The 11,471-nt window shown below is 34.2% G+C and overlaps 1 long non-coding RNA gene across 1 annotated transcript; it reads right to left on the bottom strand.

The window, feature by feature from the left end:
- Positions 1-380: 380 nt before the first annotated feature.
- LOC309656536 lies at positions 381-4,499 on the bottom strand. Its single transcript, XR_014261428.1, has 2 exons — positions 1,644-4,499; positions 381-1,606 (listed from the first exon to the last, which is right to left on the bottom strand). It is a non-coding gene; the product is annotated as an uncharacterized lncRNA (long non-coding RNA).
- Between the last annotated feature and the right edge of the window lie 6,972 nt (positions 4,500-11,471).

Genomic DNA, 11,471 nt, shown 5'->3' with positions numbered 1-11,471 from the left:
CTTTCCAATCAGCCTAAAAACTGTATTCTAGGGGCAGATAATGGCTCTGGTTGCAACTGAGACACAAAGAAGAGTACTCAAGAATTCATTTCTGAAAGTGATGGAGATAGGGAACCAGGTGAAAATTCTTTCTGTGTGTGGAATTAAAGGTCACTAAGTTCCTGCATCCTGCTGACTTGGAATCTACCAAGCCCTCAGCCATGAGGGCTTGACTTTGTGGAGTGCACTCAAGGGACTGACTTCTTACTGTCAAATGGTCTTTATTTAAAGCCAGTGATCTGTTTTACAAAGAAGTGGAGGCCTTTTCATTCTATGTCAATGTAGTCTAGAGTGAATAAAATATTCTCTGGGACACTTCTACTCCCCTAAACATTGTCACATTTATTTATTGACCCAGCGTCATCAGAACTTGTTTTTCCCTGTGTGGATACGATGTATAGAATGTATGTGTGTGTTAAAACATACTTTAAAGTCACATTGCTATTGAATATACTTATGCTGTGTAGATATATAGTACATAATTGGTTATATAGTATAATATAAATTTATTATGATGGCAAAACAAAAGATGTAGGTGCTAGAGCAATATGATATATCTGTAAAGACATTTTAATGAAGCATCAATGAAGAGTACGTCCTTAATTTCTTTTAGCATTCTCTGAGAAACCTATAACTTAAAGTTGCAAGTCAGCTAGGAATTATCTAATTCAAATTCACTACTCAATGCCAGTGTATTCTGCACAACACTCCCACCTGATGATATGCATTTGTCTGGATATTAATGAAGAAGCTACTCTTTGTGGCGCTGAGCACCTCTCTGAATAGTGGCTTACCTTTGACCCCATGGTCATCCAGCAAAGCACCATGTACCATGTACCAGAAGGTGATCTTAAAATGATATATGAGTACTATTTAGTGTGAAGCTTATTGACTTAGAGATTGCAAGAGAAAAGAAGAAATAGTCGTATCTAAATCTTCAATCAGACAAAATTGCAATAAAATTCTCTGCCTGTGTAATGTACAGCGTAACTTTCAACATTTCGCCATTTTCACTAAGGATGAGTAATTTTCAAATGGTCATTTGCATTCTGGCTAATACAGAAGTTATACTATTACAGTACAGACTGCAGCAGCTTAGAGACGCAGGCATTTGGAGTGGGTTCAAAATTGATTTGATAACTCACTTGAACATAAGGATTATATTTTACTCAAGATTCTAGCTAATGTACCATAGGAAATTGATTTTCTAGTTTAATGTAGAAATTCCCCAATTTACTCCATTGACTCTCAATTTGGGTACACTAGATGAGAAATCCCTCAGGACACTTCATTAATCCCCAATAAGGGTGCAGCTCTCTGAATCATTAAACCATTCAGTGTTTCAGTTCTCTCACCTGCAAAATGAAGACTACATAGTCCCTGAGGTCTCTCTGGCTCTAATGCTTAGATGCAGTTGTCTCCAATTAATTCTTAGCTTTATGGTAATTTGCTCACTTGCTAATATATGAAGAAACACTGTAAATTATGAAAACCAATGCAATGTTTTCCACACAGAAAACTCCAAGTAAATATTTGGTGAATTAATGATTTTCTGTGGGAAAATCACCTGGTTATGGGTATAACTACACACTGTTAAAATAAACAGTGTTCTTTTCTCTAACCTAATCTGTGTTATCCTAGTCTCTTACAAGTCTGGTGGATGTGTGGAGTATACCCACGAAATGGCTACTTGAACAAGAAGTCAGATTAGTACTTGAGAAAGGACTCATTCTAAAAGGAGGGCAATTGGGTCCAAGGAAGTGCTTCAAGGTCAGAGGATTGTGAATATTTTAATAAAGAACTCTATTCTGTCTCTTAGTCAGGCTGCTGTTTGTTCCATTTCTCTCAAGTCCATATCCAGATCCTGAGAAGCAGGGTCAGCAGCGAAAATGGAAAGAACATTTCCAAATTAAGGTCATAGATTGAGAGCACATCAAACTTTCCTCCCTCTTGAAACTCCACCAAAACTACAGTGAAGGCATTGTTTTTAAAAAAGACATAAATTAATGAGGATAGAAGTATAGGGACAAAGAAAACAGGAACAACAGTTTGAAATCTAGGAAGTATAGATGGAAGCGTGTTAATTGATCTAGCATCCACATAAAGCCACCTCCTATGATGGCAATAAGGAAAAGTGAAATCATTTTGATTTACACTGAAGAATAATCAAAGGCCTCAGAGACCGAGACAACCAATACTGTGGCACTGGGAATGAATTGAGGTGTGGGCTAAAATACGAGGACTACGGTGAATGCTATTGGAGAAGTCAGATCCTTACCTTCTCTCACTTTACACACCCTAACAGAAATCTGATGCTTTACTAACTAAAGTTCAACAGGTAGTATATAAACTGAGGGGATTGCAGTGTGATAAAGACTTGAGGTTGTGGGTACCATTTCAAAAACAGGGAAATCAGTTATTTTTTTTTTTTTTTTGCATACTGAATGTGAATATAGAGGGCACTCAGCTGGGTTTTCTTACCTTATCCTTGAGTGCAAGCAGAGTTTTAAAGATTATTGTCTGAGGAATCTCACCAGTCTCAAAGAAAATACTTACAGATATGGAGTTCTCTAATTAAATGGATAAACACACATTTTGGTTTGTCTGGCACAGTCTCATTCATGTTTGAAATATTGGTATATTATAAACAGTGCCTCCTTAATCTCAAAAGTTTAGATAATGACTTACATGTTTACTTTATACTTTATTGAAGGTTTAAATTGACATTACAAATGCAAGCTCAAAACTACCAATCAGCTTTTAATTCTCTCACTCCTTGTTATAAACCAAGTATTATGAAATCTCTGAATAAATCTTCTTATATGGAAGAAACACACACACATACACACACACACACTCCAAAATTCAGGGAGAAGAAAACTGAAAAAGCACACCTATTAGCAATATTTTATAGAGACAAAACAATCTATTACATTCATGGACCAAAAAAAGAAAAAAAAAAGCCAAAAACTATAAAAAATGCATAGTAAAAATCCTCTTGGAAATTAATAAAAAATGTGGAAATAAAACAAAGCAAAAAAGGGTTCAAAAAAAAGCTAAAGACATTCCAAGAAAATAGATAAGAAGAAAGAAGTTATATCCCTACATTCTCCACTTTATAAATCACAGCAAAATACTGAAGATTTAGTAACTGAAAAAAGTTCAAGAGATGGTCTCTGGAATGAGTAGGAGATTGAAACTACAGAAATGATAGGGAAACTATAAGATCTGCTCAAGATGTCAACATCTGAGTTATAGAAGACTCAAAGATAAAACATAGAAAATGAAGAGGATTTTATTATAAAAATTATACAAGGAAAATTTCAGAATGGCATGCTATGAGTTTCCATATTGAAATGGCCACTGAGTGTCCAGCATAATGGATGAAATATGAAAGTCATCATGTAGTTTCAGAACAAAGGGGACATCTGCTTTTGGTCATGGCAGTTTAGCTTTCATTAGCTCAATCCTCCTGCTGAGCACAATTAAAACATCTAGAGAAAATCTAGATACAACATAAAACATAACAAAACAAAAAATAAATCTTCAGTGTGAACATATTGAAGAACTACTAAGGCACTACGGACTTGAAGACTGAAGATTCTAGAAGGAAGGGAAGCACAGTGAGATGTTCCTGACATTTGGCTCCAACTTCCTACTAAGGAAGTTGGGAATTCTTAAGCCAAGGGACTGAGAAACTGAGCAGAGCTTTTCTTAGTTTTTCAGGCTAGGGTGTGGAGTAGAGGGTCAAAATTTAGAGTTTAGAGTCCACTAAGGAATAGAGGACTGATAAGCTTCCCGGACATTTAGTTGAGACCCCTACAAGTCTCTACTCTAAGAGTAAAAGCCAACCAGAAATAGACCCTAACCTACCTTCAAGTCAACTTCTAATCAGCTCAATCTCATTGGGTTAAGGAGGTATGCCCCTAGCTTAAATCCTTTCTGGAAGTATTTAACATCTAGAGCCTTAATTTATCTCTAAATTTTTTCACATGCCATGTATAGCATTTGAGCAATAGTCATTGGAATATAATGAGTCTGGAAATATAAAATGTTATGATTCTTACACTATATGTCAAGTGGTATAATATCACTAAAAAGTAACAATTAATATATACTATAAACCTTAAAGCATCTACTAAATAACAAAACAAAGATACTAGCTTATAAACCAACAAAGAGATAAAATATAATAATACAAATTTATCCAAAGTAGGCAAAAAAAAAAAAAGAAAAAGGCAAATAAAAAACATTTGGTACAAATAGAAAACCGGGAGCAATATAGATTTAAACCTAACCATATCAATGACACACTAAATGTAATGGTCTAAATATTCCAATTAAGAGACAGAAGTTGTCAGATTGGATTTTTAAAAAACTTACACAATTATGTAACGCCAACAAAAAAAACACACTTCAAATAAAAAGAAACAAATGCATTAAAACTAAAAGTACAAAAAAAAAAAAAAAACTAAAAGTACAAAAAATTATCCTCACAACACTTATCAAAAAATGAAGCTTGAGTGACTAAATTAATATTGGGCAAAGTATATTTCACAGAAAAGAATATTACCACTGATTAAGAAGGTCATTCAACAATGATAAAGGGATGAATTCATCAGGAGGTTTTAACCATCCTAAACTTTTAATGGACAGAAAAACAAGCTTCAAAATATACAAAGGAAAAGCTAATAGGCTTCAAAGATAAATGAATGAATCTACAATTATAGAGATATGGTTCAATACCCCTTTGTCAATAATTGATAGACCATGGAAACCAAAATCCACTAAGGATAAAAAGGATTTAAACAAAACTAACAACCAACTTGACCTCATGTGACATTGTAGAAAATTCTACACAACAACAGTGAATACACCTTCTTTTCATGTGGACACAGAATATTTACTAAGATATATCTCATTTGAGCCTTAATAAAAATCTCAATAAATATAAAATTATTCACCACTTTTTCTTAATATTGTAGTGTGTGCAAAGATGCTCAACATCATTAGTTATTAGAGAAATTCAAATTAAAACCACAGAGAGATCCCATTATACATCTAGTAAAATGAAATGACTGACATGTCAAATGTTGTCAAGGACATGGAAGAACTAGCATTAGAGCTCTTATACACTGCTGGCAGGAATCTAAAATGAAACCAGTGCTTTAGGAAGCAGTATGACAGTTTCTCAAAAAGTTAACATATATTCCATAAGATCTAGCCATTCTACTCCTAGGAAGTTACTCAAGAAAAGTGAAAGCCTATTGATCCTAGAATTTTAAATAATGGAATATGGTATGTCCTCGTTTCTTTGTCTGGCATGTTCATGCAACATAATTATTTGGAAGCTCATCCATGTTTTAGCGTGCATCAGTAGTGCATGCCTTTTTATTGCTCAATAGTATCAAGATAACAAGCTGTTAAGCAAAATAGCTTCTATGTTCCTAACTTGAAAAATATACCTTATCCATTAAATAAAATATAAGTTTGAATTCAGAAATTCTATAATAGATCATAATGATTCAGAAAAAGTCAGTCCAAGCCGTACATAGACTCATGACCTCTGGCTCACCCTGTCTGGTCCCACCCTTAGGCCTGTGCCACTGCAAGGCATCTCATAGCGCCTCTATCCAGGCTTTGCCCACAACTCCCCTAAATATCTGCCTCTTGAACCCCCTTGGAGTTTATAGTGACACATCCAATGGTGTCTGACCTGAGGAAGAGTCAAATCAGGCCTTGAAATTAAGCTCAGGGACATGTGGCAGAGAACTTTAGGGTTCTTGGTGCCTGGAGAAGTCAGCCCTCGGGCTTCTGGTAGGCATGTTCCCTTGGTCCCCGGAAATCCTTTCTTCTTGGGGAGGGGAGTAGCTAGAGCAGGCCCAGAGCAGAATGCTCTAGAGAACATGTTCCAGAGCAAGGAAGCATGACCAGCAGGAGACTGATATATTTTTTTATTTTCATTTTTAAACTGCTCGTATATGCAGTTATGCCTTGTATAACTTTTTGTATATATTATATAATACAATAACTACATAATAATATATAAATATTGAAATGAGCCACTTTGTTGAATTCCTGAAGACTTTGGCTGTGTAGAAATCAGGGTTTTGAGGCCCAAGTAAGTGACTTTAGGAGGAGTCTGGTGGAAGGGACTCTCCTCAATTTGTGAGAACACAGTGGGGCTCTGGTGAGCTGATGTGGTAACAGGAGGTTTGTGAGTGTCAGGAAATGGTGTCAGCAACTCTGAAAGCCCAAGAGCAGAAGGGGTGACTTTGTGTGCATAAGAGACTTCAAAAGCATGTAACCACGGTGAACTGTAGCTATAGGGGAGGAAAGGAGATGGCCTTGGAATCTAAGGGGAATTTTTCCTGTGTCCATGTCAGAAACAGGGACAGAAAAGGGAGCAGGAAATGTATTTATGCTTTGTTTGGCTTTAACCGGTAACCAAACTTCATAGAATATTCCAAGTGTCTTAAGTTGTTGTCCATATTGTTATGTATGTTTTGTGCAATATAATTACATAATTTTGAATCAGAGTTAATAGTCTTCAAACTGCTTCTTAAATCTTATTGCATTTAATCTATATAAAGCTCTGAGATATATTTTTGTCTTCCTTATTAAACTGTAATCTTGATGACAGAAATTATGTAATTTCACTCTAGGTCCACATCTGCATCATCTTGTTTCTCATTGAATAAGAAACAACATTTTTCAAATGGACAAACTGAAGTTGGAGTATTTTAAACTTATTCATTTCAGCCTTCAAATGATACTTAAACTAAATCTTCTGAATAGCAAACATGGGAAATAGTTACAATAACTTTAAGCTGTTATTAAAAAAAATTAAACATCTTTCATGAATTAAAATTAGCAACAGTTATAAGCACAAGTGACCTTTAAGAAGAAATGTTGGATAAACCCTTACCAGGGAGGAATTAGACTTGAAACAGATCATAGTTCTCATGGGTCTGACACAGACCAGAGGCTATCTGTAACAAAGTTTTTGCCAATCTGTGGTAAAGTTAGTAGAAAATAAAAGGAATGTAGTGAGTGTTAAATGAAGACCAGTTTATCTAATTTTATGTAATAAACTTAATTTAAGATTACATATCTTTGACTTTTGGTGTCAAAAAATTTCTTTATTCTGTAAAATCATGGTTGTTCTATCTATATCTATCTATCTATCTATCTATATGTATGTATGTGTCTATCTTTATCTTGTTTTGGCAACATAAAAGAAGGAAACCCCTTGTCAGTTCCTCTTTTAAAAATTTTTACTGAACTAAAAAAAATTCAAATTCAAAACCACCAGATTCTGTCACCCATTCAATCCTGGAACTTTGATTCCTCACTAGAAAAGTAATAGATATTATTATGAAGAATTTTTTGGTAATTTCTGGTTCAGTATGAACTGACTTTTAAGGTTAAATTGTTTACATAATTTATCATATAAAACTGGAGCGCAACCTACCTCTGTAGTGAATGTTTCTGGAAAGAAAGATGCAGTCACATAGAAGACAAGCTAAGTCTGGGATAAAAGAGCCACCCATTCATTATCTTCATTTGGAGGTGGTACCTCAAGAGGAACATTGCTTGCTGACATGTGCAATTAAGTTCATAATTAGTGTTCCAACTTGAAGAGAAGTTTCGTAAGTAACATTAAAAAATAACCAGCTCTTGTACTCTTGTAGTCCAATTAGTGCACCTGAATGACATTTCATCAGGAAAGACTATGAACTATTTTATTCAGATTTGGATTCTTTTCTATTATTCTGCAAAAATAAAAGACATAATTCAACACTCTACTCTTTTTTTTTTGGTCTCTTTCAAATTCAAACTCGAGTAGAAATTGCTTTGATTTGATCTGTTGTTTTCTATAGTGAGTTTAAGTACTGATACTTATCTACCTGTATAATTCCTTCAATCAATGATTCTATTTCAATTTTCTCTGACTGAAATAATATTATTTCCAAAGGTAGTGATGATAATAATAATTTTTACTTAAAAGTCCTGCAGTGACATTTTGGAGAAATTATTACAGTCAAGAGCAGATCAAAATCCTCCTTGGGTAATGGAGGAATAGCCAATTTTCAGGTAGAACACATCTGACTGGCTCATATGCCACATTATTTTACTGCTCTATAGACACATCTCATATACATTGCACATATATATAACAATGGTAACACATTTAAATTAAAGATAGGAGCTGTCTCAGAGGCCATTTATGTGGAAAGTGGGATAATGGAAATGGCAATTTTGTACTGATTTTTATTAGAACAAAAATTTCTCTCATGATGGAGAGGAATACAGACAGCATGGTGAATTCTAGGAGGATTTCTTTGCTGTTTGTAGACCATTTGAGAAAGACAGCTTCTGCCAATCAACCCAGTACCTTTACTTCGTTTGTATTGTCCAGACCTTGAATATGAGCAGGAGAAATGACAGCATATTTTTTCCCCCAAGATTGCTCCATGAAGACTCCATAGGAAATTTGTTAAAGACTACCAAAAAGAAATTTGAAAGGTATGAAAATATCTACATAAGCTATGAAATAACTTATTTCAATGAACATAATCTCTGTTTTAGGTACACACCAGTAGACATGATAATTGTGCTATTTTTGAGTATTCTTTTTTTCTCTATTTTAATAGAAAGAAGCAAAAGGGAAACAATCTAATTATAGATATAACATGTGACATATTATAACAAAGTTATTATAATAACAGACTAAGCTCAGTTGCCACTTCCATCACGCTTTCCTCACTGCTTCTTTCTTATCCTCTGGAGTGAGGTGTTTGGCTCATGTTCTTCTATAACAGTCTGTTTACTTCTATCAGAACATTTATCACAATATTGGAATATTCCATTTACGTATTGTTTCCCCCTCTAGAATGTGGACTCCTTGAGTGTACTTGATATATATGTCTTTGTCATCTCTGTATCTTCAACATCTAGCACAGTGCCTATTAGGCATAATAATAATCAACCAATGTTTCTTAAATAAATATCTATAGTGGGTGACTATTAGATAAGCATACTCTAGCTGAAGTTTTTAGGTATTTATTTGAGTATGAGAATAATTTTTAAAAGTCAGAAGTTTAGATGCCTTAAAAAAGTCTAAGTAGATAATTTTGCATCAGTATTGTAGACTGAATATTTAATCATAGCAAGAATACTGTATCTTTAATCCTGTCCTTTCAGTGTTATTTTAAAATTTGTCCTGAAGGTGGCAACATTTAATAACATTCCACAAATTCTTTCTAAGTAAAGCTTTTGTGGCCACCTTTAATTAAAGTTTTGTATTTTAAAATAAATATCTTTCCCTCAACCCCTATATCTTTTAATGTAGAAGAAAATATAATACTAAAGTCTTACTTTTGTATTCAGTAACCTTGACTGTACATGTGGAAAGAAACCATTTACAACTTTGAAGAATATAAGTTAACCTAGCTAAAAAGTTCAGGGTAGCTCAGCTCAAATTTCCAAATATGGGATCAGTTTTAAACACAACATATGTTTCCTGCCAAGCAATTTATATCAATAGATGTATTTAAATATAAGGGTAAATCCATGCTTATTCTTTTGAGGTAAAAATTTATTTTCCTGCTATATTCATTCAAATTCAACATAACATTTCTAGCGTTTAATATGACATTAATAACAGTACAGTCATTTCTAAAAGAATTGCTCGGGACTTCCCTTTCAGTCCAGTGGTTAAGACTTCGCCTTCCAATGCAGGGGGTGTGGGTTCGATCCCTGGTTGGGGAGGTAAGATCCTACATACCTCACGGCCAAAAATCCAAAACATAAAAAAGAAGCAATATTGTAACAAATTCAATAAGACTTTAAAAAAATAAAAGATTGATCTAATAACAAATAACCAAAAAAAAAAAAACCCAAAAAACAAGTAACTGCAACACCTAAAAGAAAGTTTGCAATCAATAAATAATCAATAAATAAAAGGTACTAACAATGCAATATATTTGATTATCACACCTGGGCATGTATTGTTCTATTTTCTATTCTCCATGTTTTGGATTGTAGCCACTTAATAAACAAAACTTTACTAATTCATATTCATCCAAATGTTCAAAACATTACTGTGAAATAGAAAGGTACCAAGTAATGTTTCACAGAGGTTAATTGACTGTGTATGATTCGTCAGCGGCAAAGCCAACAAATGGAACTCTGTATTTCTTAGGTCTAGACAGTGACAACTGCTCATGGTTATAATTCTATCATTATATTTATAGGCAGTTCAACCACTTTACAGAGCTTCTCAGAGATAGGCTAATGCCTGTTTTCATGCTATTTTATATTAGGATTTTGTTATATATACAATTTATATTTTTGCTTATAGCTTTTGGGGCTCTATGTACTAGTGAAGCATGCAATAGCAGAGTTATAAGCATTACTTGTTAAAGCTTATATTCATATTCCTTCCTATTTCTTTCTGTAAAATACATTTAGAAAATTGTCTTAAATTCTTTAATGAGGCTATTCTGAATTGAATGGGATTTTTAAAAGATAATTTTAGGATGGCAAGTAGAGAAGCTACGTAGTCAGATGAAAACAATGTGGAGGAATCATCAGAGCCACGTGAAATTAACTAGGTGAGTGAAGGAAGGTGAAATGCTGTAAGGCAAGCAAGAAGAAACTGGTGTGTGGGGAGTTGAGAGGAACTGGTCAGTGTCTATGGTGGCATGAAACAGATGGAGCTTTCTGACAGATGCAGTGAGATGTACCCCAGACAGCATATTCACAGGTTTTAAGCATTCTGCACACTGATACTCTATGAGCAAGGAGGATGTATTCCAACATCATAATTTGCTAAAGTAGAGTTGTCAGATGAAGAATCAAATAGGTGGCATGTTCTGGGGTATAAATTTCCCTGCCACTTCATCTTGGAGGGACAATTTCTTTTTTCTTGGCCTCAGGTCAGGCTTACTGATGCTTGCTGTCATTCATGCTGTATGCAAAAAACTCCTTCACCTCTTTTGGGAGAAGGAGAAACTGCCTGTGACGCAGTGGTTACAGATGGCCCTAATCTTGGGCACACTCCTCTAATTTCCATGAAATCAGAACATTGGGCCACATCACTACATCAGGAAATCCACAGACTCTCCAGTGGGGCACAGGTCTTCAATAAATCCCCTTTGTTCACCATGTGCTAATTGCTATTTAATTCCCATGGGAGTTGTTTAATTTTTTTATTATTATTATTATTATTTATTTTAATGTTAAGGTAAAATAGTGCTTGACAAATGTATGTTTCTTAAAACGTTGACTTTATAGACATTTAAAAATTTCCTTCTAAAAATAAGACTAACTTGTAGTATTTGGTGATATGGCAACTGTAATTCTTATTTTCTACAGAAATACTCAATATTTAAATCTTTGTGCTAATACATTTAAAATTCTAAAAA

The sequence above is a fragment of the Balaenoptera physalus genome (genome assembly GCF_965194825.1).
Source record: "Balaenoptera physalus genome assembly, chromosome: 1".
NCBI classification, from domain to species: domain Eukaryota; kingdom Metazoa; phylum Chordata; class Mammalia; order Artiodactyla; family Balaenopteridae; genus Balaenoptera; species Balaenoptera physalus.
This window is presented reverse-complemented; position numbering and strand designations above follow the sequence as displayed.